The sequence below is a fragment of the Rhinoderma darwinii genome, chromosome 3 (genome assembly GCF_050947455.1).
Source record: "Rhinoderma darwinii isolate aRhiDar2 chromosome 3, aRhiDar2.hap1, whole genome shotgun sequence".
NCBI lineage: Eukaryota > Metazoa > Chordata > Amphibia > Anura > Rhinodermatidae > Rhinoderma > Rhinoderma darwinii.
In genome coordinates, this window is record NC_134689.1 from 298,246,338 (window position 1) to 298,271,481 (window position 25,144).

The following is a 25,144-nucleotide window of genomic DNA, read 5'->3' on the forward strand; positions in this document are numbered from 1 at the left end:
CGCTGACGTCACTGGCCATATATGGATAGTGACGCCAGGTGCTTCTCCAGTAGAAGGATCCCCGGTCAGAGTGTCGGCTGGGTATTTTCCTAGAGAGAGCCCATGATGGTGGACAGTGATGTCAGGGGCTCTCTCTAGAAGCGGAATCCTCGGCACAGAGCGATCTGACACCGGGGATTCCACTCCTAGTGGGAGTTTAGGCAATGCTATCTACAGGGGAGGTTGCATCTACAGGGGGGGCACTATTTACAGCGGGGATGGAGAGACATCGGGGGCTCCCTCTAGGAGGGGAATCCCCAGCCAGTGAGCATCCGCGTGTATTCTTTTTGCTGTTTTTTTGGCCACTTTGCCTACCAAGAAATAGGATAAAAAGTGTTCAAAAAGTCGTATGTACCCCAAAATGGTACCAATAATAACTGCAGCTAGTCCCGAAAAAAAACAGCTCTCATACCACTACGTCTATGAAAGAATAAAATAAGTTAAGGCTCCAATAAGTCAGGAAATAAAAAATATGCAGTTGTGCCGGCCCGAGGAGAACCCCTAAATTGTTAAGAATGTTTCTAAATGCTGTTTTGAATACTTTGAGGGGTGCAGTTTTTAAAATGGGGTGACTTATGGGAGTTTGTATTGTATAGGCCCCTCAAAGCCACTTCACAACTGAACTGGTCCCTGTAAAAATAGCCTTTTGACATTTTCTTGGAAATGTGAGAAATTTCTGCTAAAGTTCTAAGCCTTGTAACATTCTAGAAAAATAAAAGGATGTTAAAAAAAATGATGCCCACATAAAGTAGACATATGGGAAATGTTAATTAGGAACTATTTTGTGTGTTATTACTATCTGCAATTTTTCGCTAAATGTTGCTGTTTTTCACAATTAAATACTGAATGTATTGACCAAATTTTACCACTAACTTAAAGTCCAAGGTGTCACGAGAAAACAATCTCAGAATCGGATGTTTGGCTGAAAGCATTCCAAAGTTATTACCACATAAAGTGGCACAGATTTGAAAAATAAGGCTCTGTCAGGAAGGTCAAAAGCAGCTGTAGTGAGAAGGGGTTAATAACCACCTTCTGTTTTCTATCACTGAGTTATTAACCCAATTACACTCAGTTAAATTCAGAATTTGACATGAATAAGTATGCAATAACCCCTTCGCGCTCAGTGACGTAATATTCCGTCATGGTAACCATCGCATTCGTGCTCCATGACGGAATAGTACGTCACGGGAGGAACGGCCATTTTGGCCATCTTCCCGACACATACAGGAGCTGTGACAGCTGCTGTCTTGTACAGCGGTTGCCGCAGCTCCCATAGCGGGGACCGATCACTGTGTCCCCGCTGATTAACCCCTTAAAAGCCGCGTTCAATAGCGTTCGCGGCTTCTTAGGGGTTAAACCACCATCGACGGCTCGCTACATGATAGCGGGCAGCGATGGTTGCTATGGCAATCGGAAGCCTAACAATGGCGTCCGGCTATACCATCTACGGAAGCCTAGTGGGTCCTGACAAAGTCAGGACCCACTATGCTTGCTGTCAGTGAGTAGCTGACAGCTCTAATACACTGCACTACGCATGTACTCAACTGTTTTATGAATAAAAATTACTAAAATATTAAAAATAAAAAAACATGCAAATGAGAATGTGAGCTTTAGCGGCTGTTCACATTTGCATTGTCACCTTCCGTTGCTCTGCTCCGTCAGAACAGCAGAACAATGGAATGCCAGACGCAATGGTTCCATTGCAACATGGACACCGCTGGCGCCGACAGAACCCATTGACTTTAATTTGCTTTCCGTCAGGGTGTCCATCGCTTTACTGGAAACAATAGCGCAGCATGCAGCACTATTGTTTCCGGTAATTTCTGCCGGACATGCGATGGAGGCCTCTAACGGAGCCTCCAACGCAGATGTGAACAGTCCCTTAGTAGTAAAACGAACGGCAACTCTCAAAAACATTTTATTTGCAACTATATTTGTAATAATAATTCTCCCACCAAATTCTTGATCTTCTGCAAGACAATAGCTGTTTTTTATTGGTTCACTGTTAGTAATTAGCAATTAGTAAGTTATCTAACTGTTGACAACAATGTGTATGAGCAATGAATGGTACATTTCTGACTAGGAATCTCATTAGATATGCTATACATTAAACAAGTGTGAGCATTGGCAGTTCAAGTTTCAGGTAAACACAAATAATGTCCTTTTTTAATGTTAAACTTGATCATTTTAGCCTTTCATTTGACACCGCAACCCCATCACGGCCCTGTCTCAGTCAGTAACTCGAGACTTTGCACTTCCATCCTCTTGCTATGACCAGCCGCGTCCAGGTTCTTCATTCCCAGAATACAAAAGGAGAACAGTTGAATTATTGATGGCCGGGATACAGGTTCTGCTCAGTGTCTAGGCTCCATTTGCTTTTCTGAATAAAAGGGCACCATGTGAGACATATTGCTCTTTTTTGAGTTACTTTCAAATAGTGCTGGCTGCACTAAGGGATATGTTGCCATGGAGACTCAACATCTCACAGAACCATACGAAGCTTGACTCGTTTTTTTTTTTAGAGTTGATATTTATGATTACTATAACTGTATTTTTTATCTACATTTTTCAAAAAGAAAATATACACATATATAAACTAATTGTCATAAAAGTAATTAATCTGATTCATTTTTACAAATGTTGTAAAACATCGCCCTCTTGTGGAAATCTGCTGTTACTCTTCACTCATGCGCACAAGAATTTCGATCCCTACTGCTTTGTACTGGGTACTATATACTGCATTCCCACCTAGGCCCTGTTCAGATGGAGTTTTTAGGCACTGATTTTGACACAAAACCGCGTCAGAATCAGCGCAAAAAAACAGCTAAAACCCTTCTTGAGTAGTGAGGATTTAAAAACAAGCAAATGTAATATCAGATATTGCTTTATTTACGACGCGTTTCAAAGCCAGACCAGCCTATTTATCAGGTAAAATATAAATGTATTTTACCTGATGAAGAGGCTGGTTCGGCCTCGAAATGCGTCGTAAATAAAACAATATCTGATTACATTTGCTTGTTTTTAAATCCTCACTACTCAAGAAGGGTTTTACCATTTAGCAGCGCCAGGGAAAATCCGTTTTTTCCCTCAAACTTAGGCCTCATGCACACGACCGTATTTTTTCCCACCCGTAAATACTGGCGTAAATACGGGTCCGGTGTCACGCGTATTCGACCCGTTTTGCACCAGTATTTACGGACCCGTGCCCGTAAATATGGGTCCGGTGTCACCCGTATTCCACCCGTATTTACGGGCACGTTTTTGGCGGCAAAATAGCACTGCACTAATCGGCAGCCCCTTCTCTCTATCAGTGCAGGATAGAGAGAAGGGACAGCCCTTTCTGTAATAAAAGTTAAAGAAATTCATACTTACCCGGCCGTTGTCTTGGTGACGCGTCCCTCTCTTCACATCCAGCCCGACATCCCTGGATTACGCGGCAGTCCATGTGACCGCTGCAGCCTGTGATTGACCTGTGATTGGCTGCAGCGGTCACATGGGCTGAAACGTCATCCAGGGACGGCCAGGACGTCGGGCCGGATGTCGAGAGGGACGCGTCACCAAGGCAACGGCCGGGAGACCGGACTGGAGGAAGCAGGAAGTTCTCGGTAAGTATGAACGTCTTTTATTTTTATTTTTTACGGGTTGCTCTTTATTCTGATCGGTAGTCACTGTCCAGGGTGCTGAAAGAGTTACTGCCGATCAGTTAACTCTTTCAGCTCCCTGGACAGTGACTATTTACTGACGTCGCTTAGCAACGCTGCCGTAATGACGGGTGCACACATGTAGCCACCCGTCATTACGGGAGCTCCATAGACTTCTATGGACTGTCCGTGCCGTTATCACGGCCTGAAATAGGACATGTTCTATCTTTTTCAACGGCACGGGCACCTTCCCGTAAGAAAACGGGAAGGTACCCGTGGCCAATAGAAGTCTATGAGCCCGTTATTACGGGTCGTAATTACGACCCGTAATAACGGGAGTTTTTACGGTCGTGTGCATGAGGCCTTCTCAACTACACTCTAAAGCTTGCATAACTGTTTAAAAACACTCAATTATATTCTTACACATAGTGCAAGATTAAGACTGGCGCTTCTAACGTAAGATGTGACACATCTATTAGGAGGCGTCCACTACCTCAACCCCCCCCCCCCCCCCCCCATCAGACATAAAAAGAAAGACAGAGGTAGTGGAGAAAGAACAGGACGAACCTGAGGCAGACAGCAGTGAAAACATCGGGGACCCCATTGGAGCACCTCTCCAGGATTCCAATCAAGAACTGCAGTGTGCTGGCGAAGAAAGTTATTAGTTCCGAGTGAAGAACTTCTATCTGTAGTCTCAGTGGTTTGGTGATCGACAGGATAGGGTCCTGCAGAGGTTGTTCATCAACAGAAGCGATCGCTAGGTTTTTCGAGGGGAACAGTAGCCAAGTGGAGTAGCCAAGTGGAGACAGTCTACTAAGTCCTGCTGGAGGAAGTTTGCAGTCGCTCCAGAATCTAAGTAAGCAGGTACAGAGTGCCATCCTTCACCAGTGACGATAGACACCTGAATAGAAAGTATGGGAGAAAATGTAGTAGTCGCGGAAGATTCTCCTAGGATTGTCTGTCCAATCAACCCTACGCGCTGGAGATTTCCTGGTTTCAGAGGGCATTGGCGCACAAAATGTCCCTTGTGACCACAATACAGACACAATCCAGGTGAACATCTGCATTGCCGCTTTTGATTGGACAGTCTGAGTCTGATCATAGGGATCTCTATGATACTGCCTGAGGAAGGAGCTATAATAAAGAACTTTGATCTACATAGTGTCTGCCTCCTTGCCATGTGACACTAGAAACCAGCACTACATTACGCCAAAAGGGAACAGCGCCGATCCTAGGGCTGATTCTTTTGAGATATTTCCACCTGTCCAAGATGCCAATCTCGCAATACTACTACAGCTAGCAGTATGAAGGCATCCAAAGTAGAGGGAAGCTCTCAAGCTGCCAGTTCATCTTTTATACGTGGAGATAGTCCCTGCCAGAAAGTTGCCACTAGAGCCTCATTTTTCTAAACCAGCTTCGCTGCCAGTGTACGGAAGGAGATGGCGTAATCCCCTACAGTTGATTCCCCTTGATTGAGAGTCAGTAGTGAGGCAGCTGCATAGGAGGTTCGTTCTTCTTCCTCGAACACTGTACAGAAGGTCTCTAAAAACAGTGGTAAATCAGAGAATTCTGGACCCTCTCGTTCCAAGATGGGGTTCGCACATGCCAGGTCTTTGCCTGAGGGGAGAAAAATAATAAAAGCGACCTTGGGCTCATCAGAGGGGAAAAGAAGGACACGTAACTTGAAGTGAATTGTACACAGGTTAATGAAACCTCTACAGGTCCTAGGATCCCTGTCGCAGCGAGGAGGTAGAGGCAACGAGACTGCAGTCCCAGTTCAGACAGGAGGGATAGCAAGTGGTGGAGCAGCGGAAGCAGAAGGACGATCCAAACAGTTAATTACGGAGTTTACCGCCTGTAGTAGTTGATCCTGGCGTGCCCAGAGGTCACTCATGTCTGCTTGCATCATTTGGACCGTACTTTTAGGTTGACCAGCGGGATCCATAGCCTGAGCGTACTGTCACGGCTATGGGGTATGTAGACCCACTAGCCATAGCGGAGTAGCAGCTGGCAAAACAAAAGTCAATAACAGTCTCTAGGATAAGAGTACCTGGATAGATGATTTGGCAAACACTCAGCGTGGCAGACACTAGGCGTAGCAGACACGTGGCATAGCAACATGTGGCATAGCAGACACTTGGCACAGATGATAAGTGGCACAGATGATACTTAGCTCAGATGACATAGGATAGGGAGCTTAAATCTGGTGCGCGCGATGGCCATTTAAAGGTGCCTATGCACAGCAGCTGAGGACAGTCTTGTGTTTCAGCGTCTCAGAGGGAGATGCCGGCAAGAGCTCACAGGCCTGCAGTCACGGCCGTTGGTGGGTAAGTAATGCCAACGGTCCGCAACTGCAGCTATTACAGCTGGAAGTTGATTCCGACAACAAAGAGCATAGAGCCAATTTATCACTTTATTGGGCCACATCTAAAGTTGTATTAAGGGGAAGGACAATGACCTATGTTTCAGCCTTAAAATGAAGGGTCTCACATAGCGTCACATCTAGACTCAGATAGGGAAGCCTGGAATACGGCCAGGCAAGATTTTGAATTCTGGCTGGAAAAGAGGGAAATGATTTCTAGGGCACACTTCGAGACTGAATTGTTCTGATATGGAAACAAGCCGGGTAGACTATTGGCCATATTGGCCAAAGGCAGAATCCCGGTTTCCCACGTCACAGCTATAAGAGATACTGAAGGCAAAACACATAGAGATCCCAAAACTATCAACTCTGTGATTTGTGACTTCTATAAAACCTTATACAAGGACGACAGCCCTGATTCTCGAGGAGGGGAGGCCTTTCTTGATTCAGTTAATCTCCCATCTCTCACATCTGACCAATTGGCCCAGCTCAATGCAGATATCCCCCTAGAAGAAATCAGTGGGGTCATAAAGGCTTTGCACAATGGCACCAAGGCCAGATGGGTACACCGGGGAATTTTATATAGCCATAGTCTGAGCAAATTTCCCCTGCTTTGTTAACTTACTATAACACGGTGTTAGCTACAGGCGCTTCAGATTTAGCATACATAAAAGTATTGCCCAAACCGGGGAAAGATTTGTTGAATCCGGGTTCATATAGTCCTATCTCGCTTATAGTCCAAGACTTATAGATCCTTACAAAAATTATGGCGGACAGATTGGGGACCCTGATGCCTACCTTGGTACTCTCGGAGACAGGTTGGATTCATCAAGGGCAGGTTGTTGGTGACTAACATTCGCAAAGTATTAGCGGTCCTTGATAGGTTAGGCATCATCCCCAGCTGGGAGAATCGCCGGCTTTGTTAACCTTAGATGCTGAAAAAGAATTTGACAATGTGAAGTGGCGCTGGCTGGGGATGGTGCTGGATAGAATGAATATAATGGGAACTTTTAGAAAACTCTTGAAGGGCCTCTATGATTCTCCAAAGGCTAGGATACACACCCCAGGCTTTGTATCAGAGGCTTTTATGCTAGAAAAGGTAACTCGTCAAGGGTGCCCGTTGTCCCCCCTACTTTTTGATCTTGCATTAGAACCCCCCGCGAGACTACTGGAAACAGGACACATCTTTAGAGGTATTAAGGTTGGGGAACAGGACGTACAGCTCACGCTTTTTGCCGATGATATCCTGATCTTTATGTCAGATCTGAAGACCCACTTACATTAGTTGATTGACAAAATTAACACCTTTGGAACGTTCCAGAGATACAAAATCAATATCTCAAAGAGTGAATTACTACAATTGGATCACCCTCATTCAAATCATTTTTGGTCCAAACTAGGGATTCCCATACAAACAGCCACACAATATATCACCTATCTGGGCATTAAGATTGAGAGGACACTGGATACCCTGTACACCTTGAACTATAATATAATCATAAGTAAAATATCCCTAGAATTACAGAAGTGGCAACATCTCCCGCTTACATTTATGGGTCGATGACACTTGGTAAAAACGATTAGCTTCCCAAAGTTGCTCTTCCCATTGCAAACTCTCCCTATCCTGCTAAAGCACACAGATATCAGGCAACTTAACACGGACTTCTCATGCTTTATTTGGAATGGCCAGTGACCCAGAATTGAGCGATCTAAATTGATGTTTTGTAAAGCGGAGGGAGGAATTAATTTTCCCAATGTAAGAGGGTACAATTTAGCCTGAATTTTCCGTCACTTACTGGATTGTATTCATAGCACCAGTTATTTCTCAAATTTGGAGTTATAAAAACAACTAGCATCACCATGGGATCCGCTAGCCTTACCGCACACTAGATATGCCAAGCTTCCCCACTATGTGAACTGCTCAGTTTTAATTAGGGATACCGTAATTTCGTGGAAGATATTGAGAAGATTATTTAAATGACCATTCCTGTTATCCAAACGGATGCCGCTTTGGGATCATCCAGAGTTCACACAGGGACTGGATAATGGTCTTTTCAGAGAATGGAGGGATAACAACATTATGCTAGCCCAACACTTGATGCACACGGACAATTCGAGATGGCTCACTACGACAGAGTTAAAGGACAAATATGGGCTTACTAGTAGACATAATTTCCCCATCGTACGAATTTTGTCATTTTGTAAAAGTAGATTACACTCACTGCAAAAAGAGGCAAAAATCCATACTTTTGATGAAATTACAGGTCCCTGACCGGAGAAAGCCATGATTTCCTCATTATATAATATAATCAGGAACAGGGTGGTAAAGTGGCAGCCGAATGACTGTTATAAAACCTGGGAATGGGTGACTGGAGACCTGGATATAGCTAATGTCATACTTAAAGGTTGGGAGGTAGTCCGCATGGAAATCATTAATGAAAGTTGGAGGAAATATTATTTTAAGCTTATGCACAATGCGATGTATGGATTTAATATCACAGTTTTGACCTCTAATCCCGACAGTATCACAGCATGCCCTAAATGTAACATGGTCAAAACTGATATGTGGAACGGGAGCTGTGTAACGTCTATGGCCGGGGGTCATCGTTCAGACTTACCCCTTGACGATCCCGGCCATGGACATCTCTCTTCACGGCGTCAGCTCCCTCCAGGGAGACGCCGGCCCTGTCTTCCGGGTCCTCGGACTGATTCCTACAGGGCGCGCGCGCCTGCGCGTGCACGGCCTTAAAGGGCCAGTACGCATCCAGCTGTGACCCATCAATTATCAGCCCAAATGGCTGCTGGACTATAATAAGGGGCTCTGCCTACTGGTTCCTTGCCTGAGCATTGTTGTATACCTAAGTTTGTCTTGCAAATGGTCTCCCAGTGTTTTCCAGTTCCCAGGGTTACACGTTCCTGCTGCCTGTACCCTGTATCCCGTGCTATCGTATCTACAAGTGAAAGTCAAGTCGTGTCTTCCGCTGCACCCACGGTGCCACCTGCTGATAGTCAAGTCGTGCCTTCCGCTGCACCCACGGTGCCACCTGCTGATACAGTCAAGTCGTGCCTTCCGCTGCACCCACAGTGCCACCTGCTGATACAGTCAAGTCGTGTCTTCCCGCTGCATCCGCGGTGTCACCTGCTGTGAAAGTCAAGTCGTGCTCCCGCTACTGTCTACATTGCCTCAGGTACCCATTCTGAACTATAGACATTGTTTTGTACCTTGTTGGCCAGCTGATACCCCACTATGCGGTGCGGCCCAGTGGGTCCACACCCCGTGCCGTGACAGAACGCTCAGGCCATGGACCCCACTGGCCAAGTCAAGAGCCTGTCATCCTCCCAAGCTATGCAGGCGGACCTGCAAGATCTGCAAGCACGACTGGATCAACTCTTTGTGGCAGTAGACTCCATGGCACAGCATCTAGGTGCGCTAGTTACTTCCGTCACCACTCCTATTCAAGCTCCTCCGATCGACCCCCCTGCTACACCTCCTGGCAGTCCCAGTTCGGACTCTTGGTTCTCGCTGCTATTGCCACCTCGGTTCCATGGAGACGCAAGTTCGTGCAGGGGGTTTCTGAATCAATGGCAAATCCATATCACTCTGCACGCCCGAGTATGTCCTTCGGACGGAGCCAGGATCGGCTTCATTATATCCCTACTTGCCAGCAAGGCCCTGGCGTGGGCAAATCCAATCTGGGAACGACAGGGACCCGAGACTTCCAGGGGTTTGTGCGGTTGTTCCGTTCCATATTTGAGGAGCCTGGACGAGCCTCATCTGCAGCCACTGCTATCTTTAACCTGCGTCAGGAGGGCGCCTCCGTGGGCGAATACACCATCCAGTTCCGGACTCTGGCAGGAGAATTGTTCTGGAACAATGAGGCCTTGGTAGCATCCTTCTGGCATGGCCTATCGCCTGAGATCAAAGACGAACTGGCTGCTCGAGATCTCCCAGCTGCCCTGGATGACCTGATTCTACTGGCTATCCGTGTGGACATAAGGCTCAGAGAGAGATCCCAGGAGATTCTACAGGAGAAACGGCTTCCTAGACTGGCGCCCAACTTCCAGCAACCTCTCTTGCCTTGTTCTTCTGCTGCGCCCGAGGTTCAGATACAGGTGGATCGGTTTAAACTGTCCGATCAAGAAAAACAGCGCAGGCGCACCTTTGGACTCTGACTATATTGCGGCCTCACTGGCCATGTCGTGCGTTTGTGTTCCCAGAGGCCAAAGAAACCCCAATGCCTGGGATTGGTTAGAGAGACAACCCTGGGCGCTACTGCACTTAATAGAGAACTCTCTTCCAAGCTGTTTATTCCTGTGACCATCGTCGCTGGCGATAGACCTCATCCAGTCTCTGCCTACCTGGACTCTGGCTCCGCAGCCAATTTCATCTGTCAAAACCTTGTGGATCTTCTTCAATTGCCTACTGTTTTGCTGGAGAGACCATTGATCGTTGCCTCGGTAGATGGACTGCCTTTGCCTGACCCAGTATTGTCTGTGACCAAGCCATTGATACTCCAAGTGGGAGCTCTTCATTCTGAGCTCATCTCCCTGTATGTCCTGTCCAAGGCCGTCAACCCCGTGCTGCTGGGTTTGCCTTGGCTCCGTCTTCACGCCCCGGTCCTGGATTGGAACTATGGAGAGGTTCTCCAGTGGGGTCCCAAGTGCCTAGACCGCTGTCTGGGTCATGTCCATCCATCCCAGCCTTCTCCGCATCAGTCATTGACAGGGTTGCCTCCTTGTTATTCTCAGTTCGCTGATGTCTTCGACAAAAAGGAGGCAGAGATATTGCCACCACATCGAGTATACGATTGTCCTATTGACCTGGTTCCTGATTCGTCCCCTCCTCGCGGTAGAGTATACCCTCTCTTCTTGCCAGAGACCCAGTCTATGTCGGCCTACATTAAAGAGAATCTGGAGAAGGGCTTCATACGAAAGTCTTCATCCCCGGCCGGAGCAGGGTTTTTCTTTGTCAAAAAGAAGGATGGATCCCTTCGACCCTGCATTGACTACTGAGGCCTCAATCAGATCACGGTGAAGAACAGGCACCCTTTGCCATTCATTTCGGAGCTCTTTGATCGTATACGGGGGGACGAAAAAAAATTCCAAGCTTGACCTGCGGGGGGCTTACAATCTAATCCGGTTCCGTCAGGGAGACGAGTGGAAGACTGCATTTAACACACGTGATGGACACTACGAATATTTGGTCATGCCCTTCGGCCTGTGTAACGCTCCCGCAGTATTTCAAGAATTTGTGAATGACATTTTTCGTGATCTCCTCTATGTCTGTGTTGTGGTGTATCTCGATGATATCTTGATTTTTTTCCCCAGATCTTGTGACTCAACAGGGCCATGTCCGCCAGGTGTTGCTTAGATTAAGGTAGAATCATCTTTACGCCAAGTTGGAGAAGTGCGTGTTCCAAGAGAAGTTTCTACCCTTCCTGGGCTATATCATCTCTAATCAGGGTCTCAAGGTGGACCCTGAAAAGGTCAAGGCTGTCCTGGAGTGGCCACGTCCCCAAAGCTTAAGGGCCATACAACGCTTCTTGGGATTCGCCAACTTCTACAGACTGTTCATTCCCAACTTCTCTTCGTTGGCAGCCCCCATCTCCACCCTCACTAAGAAGGGTATGAATGCCAAGGTATGGACTCCAGAGGCGGAAATCGCATTTGAAACCTTAAAAAAGGCCTTCACGTCAGCCTCTATACTTCACCACCCTGATGTATCCTTACAGTTTTCATTAGAGGTGGACGCCTCCTGTGTTGGTGCCGGTGAACTATTGTTCCAGAGAGGTTTGAAAGGCAAGACGGTGGTATGTGGTTACTACTCCAAGCTGTTTTCTTCTGCAGAGCGCAACTACTCGATTGTAGATCGGGAGTTACTGGCCATCAAGCTGGCCCTGCAGGAGTGGAGACACCTACTGGAGGGCGCAGCTCATCCTATCCTGGTTTTCAAGGACCACAAGAACTTGACCTACCTACAGACGGCTCAACGGCTGAATCCTCGTCAAGCCAGGTGGTCATTGTTTTTTGCACGGTTCTGGTTCGAACTCCACTACCGACCTGCCGACAAGATTGTGAGGGCCGATGCCTTGTCTAGGTCATTTGAGACAGAGGACACTGTGGAGTCCCCACAGAATATTATCGATCCTTCCTGCATCTACTCTGTTAAGCCTCTGAAGGTTAGAGACATTCCTCCAGGAAAGACTTTTGTACGGCCGGCAGACAGAAGAAGACTCCTTCGCTGGGGTCACAGTTCCAAGCTGGCAGGTCATGCGGGTGCTTGTAAGACCCGAGACCTAATTGCCCGTCAGTTCTGGTGGCCCACGCTGCCCAAAGACGTCATGGACTTTGTCTCCTTCTGTACGGTGTGTGCAGCAAACAAAGTTGCCCACTCCAGACCAGCCGGTCTGCTCCAACCACTGCCTGTGCCAAATGCCCCCTGGAGGCATATTGCTATGGACTTCGTCACAGATCTGCCTCTCTCTGCGGGATGCAGTGTGATCTGGGTGCTGGTGGATCATTTTTCTAAAATGGCTCATTTTGTTCCTCTGACTGGCCTTCCTTCTGCCGCTCGACTGGCTGATCTCTTCATGCAACACATATTCCGTCTGCACGGATTACCCCTGCATATTGTCTTGGATCGAGGGGTCCAGTTCACCTCAAAGTTCTGGAGAGCACTCTGCGGCCTACTCGGTGTAAAGTTGGACTTCTCCTCAGCTTACCACCCTCAGTCCAATTTACAAATTGAGAGGATTAACCAAATTATGGAGAACTATCTGCGGCACTTTGTCTCAAGACGACATGATGACTGGGTGCAGCTGCTCCCGTGCGCGGAGTTCTCTTATAATAACCATCCAGTGAGTCCACCACCTCCAGTCCGTTCTTAATAGTTTACGGCCAACATCCTTGAATACCAGTGCCCGGCTCTACTATGTCTCAGGTGCCTGCAGCCGACTCTACATTCAGGAACTTTCTGCAGATATGGCAGCAGACACTATCTTCTATTCTGCTGGCGGTGGACCGCATGAAGAGAAAGGCAGTTTCTAGAAGACGAGAACCTCCCCAGTTTCTTCCAGGTACAAAGGTCTGGCTGTCTTCCAGGAATATCCGGCTGAGGGTGCCATCTTGCAAGTTTGCTCCCAGGTTCCTTGGACCCTTTGAGATTCTACTATAGATGAATTCTGTGTCGTACAAACTTCGACTGCCTCCTACCCTCAAGATCCCTAACTCCTTCCACATCTCCTTGCTGAAACCCGTGGTCCTGAACCGCTACTCCAGGACTCTTAGTTCCGCAGTGGCTCCTGGCGGTTCATCCGGAACTTTTGAAGGGAGGGAGATCCTGGCCACCAAGAAAGTAGGAGGCAGGATGTTTTACTTGGTGGATTGGAGGGGATTTGGCCCAGAGGAGAGGTCTTGGGAGCCAGAGGAGAACATCGATGCTCCTGTACTCGTGAAGAAATTTCTTTCCGGCTCTGGTCCCAAGAGGAGGGGGCGTAAGAGGGGGGATACTGTTACGTCTATGGCAGGGGGTCGTCGTTCAGACTATGTTTTGTACCTTGTTGGCCAGCTGCTACCCCGCTACGCGGTACGGCCCAGTGGGTCCACACCCCGCGCCGTGACAATCTGGACATGTCCAGCAACCCAAAAGTTTAGGGAGGCAACTGATCGGTTTATAGTGTCCTTCTGGTCATACACCCTACCAACGTCACTATACCATATATGCTGTTCCACCAGGTGAGGCCCCCTAATGTTGAGGAGAACCCCAACAATCCAAGAGGAGTGCCCTTGATAGTCCACACCATCCTCATGGTGGCAAAGAGATGCCTGCTGCAAAACTGGCTAAGTCCAGACGCTCCGAGGATCACAGACATAGTCATTCAGCTGAAAAAACTCTTAAGTATAGACCGACTTGACACAGGGAGACATAAGGAAAAGGCGACAGATTGCTTTTTCAAAAAGTGGAGACAATTCATTGTAACCCACTTGAACAGACAGGAGATCAAAGACTTAGTATATCCTTTCCGACATACGACCTGGTATGCAAAGGAATCATTGGGTGGCACACTGGGACATCTTGATGTGTTGCGGAGGGGAGAATCCCAGGAGGGGTTAGGATATAGTTGGAGGGAGAGCGCGTGAGGGGGGAGTGAGGGTCCTCAAGGGTTAGAGGGCAGAAAGAAGGTCATGACTGGCAATGAGGAAAGTCATTAGAATATATACTATCTTTAGCATTTGTTATTTAAAAAAAATGCCCAATATGTTTAACACTGATATGTACCTTGGGCTGTGTCCCAGAGGGAAAATGCAATTGTTCATTGTCTCAAATGTATATCACATGCATTGTCTGCTTTATTGCTCTGGTGTTGGTGTCTCAGGTGGAATCACTGTAAATTGGCAACATTAATGTCACTATTATCATTATTTTGCCTTATTATGTTTTCTTATGTTTTATTTTGTTATGTTATTTTTTATTCTGTTTGCTTAAAATAAAATATATGTTTTAAAAAAACGTAGGGTCTCTTCCTAGTAAGAACAATTGATTTAAGAATTGAGAGCAGCTTATACCTCATACATGAAGAACGCATCCAATCCAACTGAAGATTGATGGATTGGCGCCAAGCATGCCTTGATTTGTGGCTTGATTTTTGGCGGAAGCTCCTGGCACGCTTAGCAAAGGGGAGATATTCCCTTTCACATACACAAGCTATCAGAGACCCAAATGGCCTTATAGTAACTGATCCCAAAGCTATTAACACAACCTTGCAAAAGTATCATCAAATTTTGTATCAGGACAATCCAATCTCCCCAAATGTGGGGCAATCTTTTCTAGACAAGTTTTCTCTACCAACTATAACAGAAGAGCAGAGATCAATGTTAAGTGGGGACATTATTGAAGGTAAAGTTAAAGCAGCGAAACCTAAAACACAATGGTAAATCGCAAGGCCCTGATGGCTACACATGGGAATTTTACAAAGCATTAGTGGATTAGATTTCTTTATCTCTGCAGTCTTAATTAAATGACATTCTCCACTCAGGGTGAGTTTCCCAAGCATCAAATGTATATTATTAATATTAAGTTACTCCCCAATATGGAAAAGGACCACTATATACAAGGGGAGGGGGGCTGTGTGGCACTATATACAAGGGGAAGGGGGCTGTGTGGAAATATACAGGGGGGCGATTGTTGTGTAACAATATATACAAGGGGAGGGGGGCTGTGTTGTACTATATACATGGGAAGGGGGATGTGTGGCACTATATCCAAGGGGAAGGGGGCTGTGTGGCACTAAATACAAGGGAGGGGGGCTGTGTGGCAATATACAGGTCGGATTGCTGTGTAGCACTATATACAAGTAGGGAGGTGTGGCACTATATATAAGGGGGGGCTGAATGGCACTATATACAAGGGGAGGGCTGTGTGGAATTATATATTAAAAGGGGGGCTGTTTGGCACTATATACAAGGGGGGGGCTGTGTGACACTATATACAAGGGGGCTTCTGTGTGGCACTATAGACAAGGGGGTTCTGTGTGGCACTATATACAAGAGGGGCTGAGTGGCACTATCTACTAAGGGAGGCTGTGTGGCACTATCTACTAAGGGGGGGTTGTGTGGCATTATATATAAGGGGGGAGTACTGTGGCACCATCTACAGGAGGCTGTGTGGCGCTATCTACAGGGGGCTGTGTGTGGGGCTATCTACAGGGGGCACACAGGAGGTATTACTGCTGTGGGGACACAAATGGGGTACAGTTACTGATGGGGCACTTTTATTGTGTCGCGCACAGAGGAATCATTATTACCATCTTGAGCACTGTGGATTACGAGTTTGTTTAGAGGATAGGGTATAGGTGTGGAGGGTTCTGGAAAAGCGAGAAACCAACATGTCTGTGTGTCAAATTCTGCAGAGACGAGTCGTGGCTGGAATAAGTTGTCACAGTGGTCTGAGATGGATGGAGAAAAAAAGGGAAAGTGAACGACTAATAAGAGAAAACATCACCTGTGAGTCACTAGATATAAATGTGCTGTAATCACTTATATGGTCTGCAGAGCTCCTGTGTATAACTGGAATCTACCACTATATGGTCACTATATGGTGGTAATATTGGTCTTTGTATAGTGGTTTTTATTCAGTAACAGTATGGGGGTATTATTCTGTCACTATGTAGTTATGGTGTGGCAGTATTTTTCAGTAACAGTATGGGGGTATAATTCAGTCACTACGTGGTTATGATGTGGAGGTATTATTCAGTAACAGTATGGAGGTATTATTTAGTCACCATGTGGTTATGCTGTGGCGGTATTATTCAGTAACAGTATGGAGGTATTATTCAGTAACAGTATGGAGGCTTTATTCAGTCACTATGTGGTTATGGTGTGGCAGTATTATTCAGTAACAGTATGGGGGTGTTATTCAGTAACAGTATCGGGGTATTATTCAGTCACTATGTGGGTATAATGTGGCGGTATTATTCAGTAACAGTATTGGGGTATTATTCCGTCAATATGTGGTTATGGTGTGGAGGTATTATTCAGTAACAGTATGGGGTTATTATTCAGTCACTGTGTGGTTATGATGTGGTGGTATTATTCAGTAACAGTATGTGGTATTATTCAGTCACTATGTGGTTATGGTGTGGCGGTATTATTCAGTAACAGTATGGGGGTATTATTCAGTCAGTATGTGGTTATGGTGTGGTGGTATTATTCAGTAATAGTATGGGGGTATTATTCAGTCACTATGTGGCGGTATTATTTGGACCTTATAATGTGGTATTATTGGTCTTATAATAGTGAGTTGTGTTCAGTAACAGTATGTAGGTAATATTTCATCTGGTATAGTTGTATTATTTAATAACTGTATATGTACAGAATATAGATCATTTTTTTGTGTGAGAGGGGGAACATATGCATTGGGGCTTCCAAAACTCCTGGAAGCGCTAGAAATCAGTGATGCAGTTCTCTGTACACCGCCTTCTGAATTTACTGCATTATTGATACAGTAAGGGTGTGTTCACATCAGCGTTTGGCTTTCGTTGATGGGTTCCATCAGACCTTTCTGTCAGGGGAACCCATGAACTCAAACCAAACGGAAACCGTAGCTTCCGTTTGCATTACCATTGATTTCAATGGTAATGTTTCCGTTGCAAATGGTTTCTGTTTGACTCCGTTCCGTAAGGTTTCCGTTTTTTTGGACAGAATCAATTGTGCAGTCGACTGTGCTATTGCCAAAAAAACAGCTCAGTTCAGTCCCAGTCAAGTGAATAGGACTGTTCTATAATATCAGGCACAGCCATGACTATATAATATATAGTTATACTGCACTATCCAAACCTTCTCATAACCTACAAGCTGACAAACATTTCACATTCACCAGATAGCAAGTGGGCCTGTGTTCTATTAAATGCCAGGGCTGAATTTCAGCTGATGGCTCCCTGCTCCAGCATTCACTATGACTATGTAATGCCAATCGTGAGCAGCTTGGCGCAGACAGGCGCAATGCAGTGACGTCATTGCGCCGGTCTGTGCCGAGCCACACTGCACAGACCAGAGGGATCTCCTCCACTCGTTGTGGGAACGGAGCTAGGGGAGTAATGATTTTATTATTAGGCATTATGGGCACATTATACTGGGTATGTAGGGCTGCTATGGGGCAATATACTGTATGGGAGTGTCTATGCGGTCAGCTATGTTGGCATTATACTATGTAGGGGCAGCTATGATGGCAATATACTGTATGGGGCAACTAAAGGATCATTATACTGTGTGGTGGCAGCTATGGGGACATTATGTGTGGGGGCACTAAATAGTCATTATACTATTTGGGGGCAGTTATGGGGGCATTATTCTGTGTAGGGGCAGCTAATGGGCATTATTCTGTGTGGGGGCAGCTATGGGGGCATTATCCTGTGTGGGGCAGCTATGGGGGCATTATTCTGTGGGGTGCAGTTTTAGGGGCATTATACTGTGTGGGGGCAGCTATAGGGGCCTTTTCCTTTGTGGGGGCATTATACAGTGTGGGGGGTAGCGTTAACGGATTATATTATGTAAGGAGGCACTATTGGGGAATTATACTGTGTGGGGGCAGATATAGGGGCATTATCCGATGTGGGGGCATCTATAAGGGCATTATACTGTATGGGACCACTAAGGGATCATTATACTGTGGGGTGGGCCCACTGGGTTAGGACCTACTCAGATGTGTTTTACCCCCCCCATGTGCTAAACCCCTAGCTATGCATCTTATGGCCACTGATGGACGGGTCGGGTCTGAGACCCACCATCAGTGGCCATAGTCGGGTCTCAGCGACGCACAGCAGCAGGATACCTTGCACCTGCCCCGATCCGCACAATTATTATTGTTTTTGATGTTGCAGGGACTTATTTTTCAAATGAAGCTAAGTACCGGCATCCAGCTAAGAATGATGTTGACATATATTAGACACAATGGGGTTAAGAATGGTAGTGGGGGATCCCAAACAAAAGTCTCAGCCAAAAGTGAGTCCCGGCCTCAGAAAGTTTGGCAAAAACTACTTCTGATGATTAACCAAAGGCCTGAGACAAGGTAGCTTTAGAATCACTGGCTTGATATTTGGAAGATTCTTTCCTCTATCAAGGCATTAAAATAGGGAAGTTGGAAATGAAAGGTCTTTTACCATAATCAATATTTTTCACCTAACCACAGGATAGGTGATAAATATCTGATTGGTGCGGGTCCTTCCACTAGGCCCCCACCAATGCGGAGAACGGTCTTATCTTGCCTTCCCTGTGAGCTCCATATGAATGGAGTGGTACTACGCAAGTTCGGCCACCTCTCCATTCATTTCTATGGGGCTGCGGAGCACAACCCCATAGAAAGATGATAGATATTGATTATGGTAAAAAACCCTTTAACCCCTTAAAGGGGTTTTCCGGAAGCAAAAAATTACTTTTAATTAAACTAAACAATGGAAAACATAAAACTTTATAATGTACTTACGTTCGATTAGCGGAATGTATCGTCGTATCCCCTCTTCCGTCACGTGACCGCTTGTCAATGTAAAATTTGCACTTCCTGTGCATACCCGTCCATTCACACCTAACTTCCGGTTTCCGGCTTTCACATTGTACAGTTACGTCATAAATGACGTAACCGTAACACGTGTTTCCCCATCTGCTTAGAGCATGAGTGGTTGACACACTACCACACATGCTCTGTTAAATTACATGGCTGCGTCTTCAGCAGCCGTGTATGTTACATTGCGCATGCGCAAGTTTTAACTATTTGGTGTTGGTGTGTACTGTGACGGCCGTGTCTGCCGTCGCTCGCTCTCTCCTTCTCCTCCTCACAGTCCGAAGTGCATGTGAGGAAGAGGAGGGTGTTTTTTTGCTCACTGTAGGAGTGGAATCCCCAAGTCCGGGATTGGGGATTCCGCTCCAAGAGAAGTTACAGACTTCACTGTGTCCATATATGGACACAGTGACGTCAGGGACTTCTGAAGCGGAATCACCAGCTAATTGGCCGGGGATTCCGCTCCAGAAAAAGTCTCTGCCTTCACTGTCCATATATGGACACAGTGACGTTAGGAACTTATGAAGCGGAATCCCCAGCGATGTGGCCGGGGATTCCGCTCCAGGAGAAGTAACTGACTTCACTGTCCATATATGGACACAGTGACGTCAGGGACTTCTGAAGCTGAATCACCGGCGAATTGGCCGGGGATTCCGCTCCAGGAGAAGTACCTCACTTCACTGTTCATATATGTACAGTGAAGTGAGGGATTTTTCCGAGAGCCGTCCCCTACAGGAAAGTAGGGGGGTGGCACTACCTACAAGGGGGGCTGTGTGGCATTACCTACAGGGGGGCTGTGTGGCATTACCTACAGGGGGGCTGTGTGGCATTGCCTACAGGGGGGCTGTGTGGCATTACTTACAGGGGGGCTGTGTGGCACTACCTACAGGGGGCTGTGTGGCATTACCTACAGGGGGGGCTGTGTAGCATTACCTACAGGGGGGCTGTGTGACATTACCTACAGGGGGGCTGTGTGGCACTACCTACAGGGGGGCTGCGTGGCACTACCTACAGGTGGGTTGTGTGGCATTGCTTACAGGGGGCTGTGTGGCATTACCTACAGGGGGGGCTGTGTGGCATTACCTACAGGTGGGCTGTGTGGCACTACCTACAGGTGGGTTGTGTGGCACTACCTACAAGGGGGATGTGTGGCATTGCTTACAGGGGCTGTGTGGCATTACCTACAGGGGGGCTGTGTGGCATTACCTACAGGGGTGCTGTGTGGCATTACTTACAGGGGAGCTGTGTGGCACTACCTACAGGGGGGCTGTGTGGCACTACCTCCAGGTTGGTTGTGTGGCACTACCTACAAGGGGGATGTGTGGCATTGCTTACAGGGGGCTGTGTGGCATTACCTACAGGGGTGCTGTGTGGCATTACTTACAGGGGGGCTGTGTGGCACTACCTACAGGGGGGCTGTGTGGCATTACCTACAGGGGGGCTGTGTGGCATTACTTACAGGGGGGATGTGTGGCATGTGGATGTGAGTAAACGCCCGAAGATAGGGCATGCTGCTTCTTTTTCCCTCAATGGCCGCGGGCAAAAAACGTGGCAAACGGCGTGCAGGCAGGTCATAATCTGCCTCCAAATTCAAGACAGAATTTTGATGCTGAATTTTCTGCCAGCAAAAAAACTCAGTGTGAACAGGGCCTAATACAGAATCTCTTGGAACAGATCCAGCAGCAGGTGAGGTAAATGTGCTGACTGGATTGTGTGTACCAAGATGTCTGACTGAGGCCGGATTCACACGAGCGTGTGCGTTTTGCGCGCGCAAAAAACGTGGCGTTTTGTGTGCGCAAAAGGCACTTGACAGCTGCATGTGTCAGCCCCGTATGATGCGCGGCTGCGTGCTTTTCGCGCAGCCGCAATCATTATGACACTCCGTTTGGATGTTTGTAAACAGAAAAGCACGTGGTGCTTTTCTGTTTTCATTCATCCTTTTCACAGCTGTTGCGCGAATCACGCTTGTCCCACGGAAGTGCTTCCGTGTGGCATTGACTTCAATGGGTGCATGATGCGCGATATACGCCCAAAGAACGGACATGTCGTGATTTTTGCGCTGCGGACTCACACAGCGTAAAAATCACACACCTGTCTGCACGGCCCCATAGACTAATACAGGTCCGTGCGACGCGCGTGAAAATCACGCGCGTTGCACAGACGTATATCACGTTCATCTGAATAAGCCCTTAGGTGGAGTGGGCGGGGCGGGGGAGGGAGATGGGTGCCTGTACTTAGATCAGGGATAGATGGATTCACAAAGGATAATGATGATTATTTCTGTGTAAGGGATTATTTAGACCAACGTGTAATACGTCCGTGATTTTCACGCGCCTCGCACGGACCTATGTTCGTCTATGGGGTCGTGCAGACTGTCAGTGATTTTCACACAGCGTGTTTCCGCTGCGTAAAACTCACGACATGTCCGATATTTGTGCGTTGTTCGCGCATCACGCACCCATTGAAGTCAATGGGTGCGTGAAAATCACGCGCAGCACACGGAAGCACTTACGTGTGACGTTCGTGATTCGCGCAACAGCAGTAAAAAGTATGAATGAAAACAGAAAAGCACCACGTTTTTTGCGCACGCAAAAGTCACACGCTCGTGTAAATCCGGCCTCAGACAGTGTGCAGGGAGGGAGCTGTCTGCCTGTAATTAGTAATTAGAGCAGGGAAGGACCATGTGACCATAGAGGGGCGGGGCAGTATGCAAATAGCTGAGGTACTTTGGAGGAAGGGGGGTGCAACTGTCGCCTCAGATGCAGCAGGGGATCATGGGTATGGTGGGTTACAAGACAGGAAACAGACTGTAAAGGATGTAAACAAAGAGCAAGGGATGTAAACAAACAGAAAGAGCAGCAGTGACGATGGAAATCAAACAGAAACTGGTTAGAAGTTTAATAGGGGCTATTAGGAAAGGCAAATCAAGGCTGGGGGACACATTCTAAAGAAAAAAAATGTCCTGGATAACCCCTTTAAACAATTAGTGTGTGGGTGATTAAACAGTGTTCAAATTTTTTTATTTTTTTACACGAGTCAGGAAATATTCTAAATTGGATTCAATTGGATTCTAATATATAATATTTACCATTTCTGGTCACTAGATGGAGCCATTCCCAATATTGCAGCATTGCATGTGGTAAAGCAACCACATTGCTTTATGCTGCAAAATTGGGTAAAAAGCCCTCGCTCTAGTGAGCTCTCAGCATCCCCCCCTCCTTTATCCTGGCTAGTGCCGGGATAAACGAGGGGATTGAACAGTCTAACCTCCTACACTGTGTGTCGCCATTTTTTGAGCTAACACACAGTGTAGTAGGTTTACATACAGTAGTAAACACACACAAACACGAATATACATAGAAATCTCTTACCTGCTCCTGCCGCCGCGGCTCCCTCCGGCCCGTCCGCTCCGTCTGCTGCCGCTGGTCCAAGTGCACAAGTCCGGAAGCTGCGACCGGAAGTAGTAATCTTACTGTCCGGCCGCGACTTCCGGTCCACAAGAAAATGGCGCCGGACGGCGCGCATTTCAAATTGGACTGTGTGGGAGCGGCGCATGCGCCGTTCCCACACAGACGGCGTACATTGAAGTGGATGGAACGGGCCCCGTTCGCAGTCCCTATGGGACTGGAGCTGTCGTATTCCATGTCTGTATGTGTCGTTAATCGACACATACAGAAATGGAAAAAAAAATGGCAGCCCCCATAGGGAAGAAAAAGTGTAAAAATAAGAAAAAGTAACACACAAACACACAAATTAATCCAAACGTTTTTAATAAAGCACTAACATCTTTAACATATTAAAAAAAAATTTGTGGTAACACTGTTCCTTTAAGGTCCGAGCCATTTTTTGATTTTAATTTTTCACTTCCCGCATTCCAAGAGCCATAACGTCAATAGAGCGGTGTGAGGGCTTATATTTTGCGGGAGGAGTTGTAGTTTCTATTGGTAGCATTTAAAGTACCATATAATGTACTCGGAAACTGAAAAAAAAAAAATTTCCGGGCTGAAATTGGGAAAAACTGTGATTACTCCATTATTTTTTGGGTTCCGTTTTTACGTCTTTCACCGTGTGGTAAAAACAACAACTTAACTTTATTCTGTGGCTCAATACGATTACGGTGATATCAAATTTATATAGATTTTTTTATATTTTACTACTTTAAAAAAACAAAAAACTTTTTGTTAAAAAAAATAACAGCTTTGTTTTACCACATTCTGGGAGCCGTAACTTTTTTATTTTTCCGTGCATTCAGTCGTGTGAGGGCTTACTTTTTGCGGGACGAGCTGTAGTTTTTATTGGCACCATTTGTTGGTACATATAACTTTTTGATCACTTTTTATAAAAAAATTTTGGGGAGCTAAGGTGACCAAAAAATAGCGATTTTGGCTGTTTACAATTTTTATTTTTTACAGCCTTCACCGTGCGCATTAAATAACACTATATTGTAATAGTTCTGACTTTTACGGACGCAGCGATACCAATTTTGTTTACTTGTTTTATTTTTTTACATTACTTTAGAAGAAAAATGGGAAAAGGGGGGTTTTTTGAACTTTTTTATTTTTTTTGCAGTAATAAAAACTTTACTTCTTTTTACACATTTTATTAGTCCCCCTAGGGGACTTGAACCACCGATTGTTAGATCGCTGGTACAATATACTGCAATACTAATGCATTGCAGTATATCGTCATTTTTACAGGCATCTGTTAAGCCCTGCCCCGGGCAGGGCTTAACAGAGGCAGGGTGAAGGCAGCCCTGGGGCCCTTCATTAGGCCCCTGGGCCACTATAACAGCCATCGTCACCCCCCGATCTCGTTGCGGGGGGGGGTGAGTTGTCGGAGGGGGCCGTCCCCCTCTCTTCAACGCCTCAGATGCTGCGGTCACGATTGATGGCAGCATTTGAGGGGTTAAACATCCAGGAACAGCGCTGCTCCTGCCAGTTAGTCCTGAGTGTTGGCTGTAAAACACAGCCGACGCCCGCAGCATATGGAGCGCGCTCCAAACATCACCCACCACACCAGGACGTACCGGAGCATCCTGGTGCGCTAAGGGATTAATGAAGACAGCATTGAAGAATATGGTACGTTTTCAGGCAGTCACATCAATGTAGCAATAAGGGAATTTTTGGAACTAGCAGGTCCCTCTATAATTGTTTAGGTAAACCATTAAACCCTACCTCTTTTATTTCACCTATTTAGGTGTCAAAATAGGCATGACACTGGAGAATGTATATTATCTGAATTATCTTCCCTTTTTTAAGAAAACACAATTGGAATTTGAAATAAATGGCAGCATCTGTTGCTTACGTTCTTGGGTAGATACCCCCAAATTAAAATGATCTCCTACCCAAAACTGTTGTACCCACTTCAAACCCTTCCTGTCTCCACAAACAAAGATATTTCCACTATCAATACAGTCTTCACCAAATTTATTTGGGCTGGGAGAAAGCCGCACATAGCCTTGCAGAAACTCATGCTCAGCAAGGCTGATGGAGACCCCAATTTTCCAAGTGTTAGAGGTTATGATAATTCCTGCTTGTTGAGACATGTAATTTATTGGATAAACGCCTCATCCTTTTACTCAAGCCTATTATTAGAGGAAGAATTGGCCTCACCCTGGAATTTGAAACTCCACACCATATATGCCAAATTGTCTAGGTTTGTGAAGTAATCCATTATATTACAAGACATTATTATCTCTAGGAAGGAACTGCGAAATGCTTTAAATTGCCTTTTCTTATAGCTAAGGTATATATGCCGTTTTGGGGACCAGCTGAATTCCTTCTGGAAAAAGAAAACAAAATTGTAAAAGAAAGGAAAACTAGAGAGATTAATACCCCCTTACAGCTAATAAGATATGGATAGCAGACAGTGGTGCACCTTCCAAGAGTTATCCATACAATTTCACATACCAAGGCACCATTACTTATATATTCATTCAGTTTCCTCATTCTGTGACTCCCAAATGCATATTTCAGAAAATTAAGCCACCAGTAATGCACTCAACAAACTTTTATGTCTAAGCAATTTTAGACACACTGGCGGAAAAAAAGT

The 25,144-nt window shown here is 46.3% G+C and overlaps 1 long non-coding RNA gene across 1 annotated transcript in view; it reads right to left on the minus strand.

Annotated features, from left to right (window-relative positions):
* Window positions 1-1,996: 1,996 nt before the first annotated feature.
* Window positions 1,997-25,144, minus strand: part of LOC142748126 (uncharacterized) — a 29,785-nt gene continuing 6,637 nt past the window's right edge. Inside the window, exons 2-4 of the long non-coding RNA XR_012882145.1 lie at window positions 6,841-6,977; window positions 4,248-4,581; window positions 1,997-2,330 (exon numbers count right to left, since the gene is read on the minus strand). This is a non-coding gene — a long non-coding RNA (uncharacterized LOC142748126). The remainder of the gene's footprint in view (window positions 2,331-4,247; window positions 4,582-6,840; window positions 6,978-25,144) is intronic.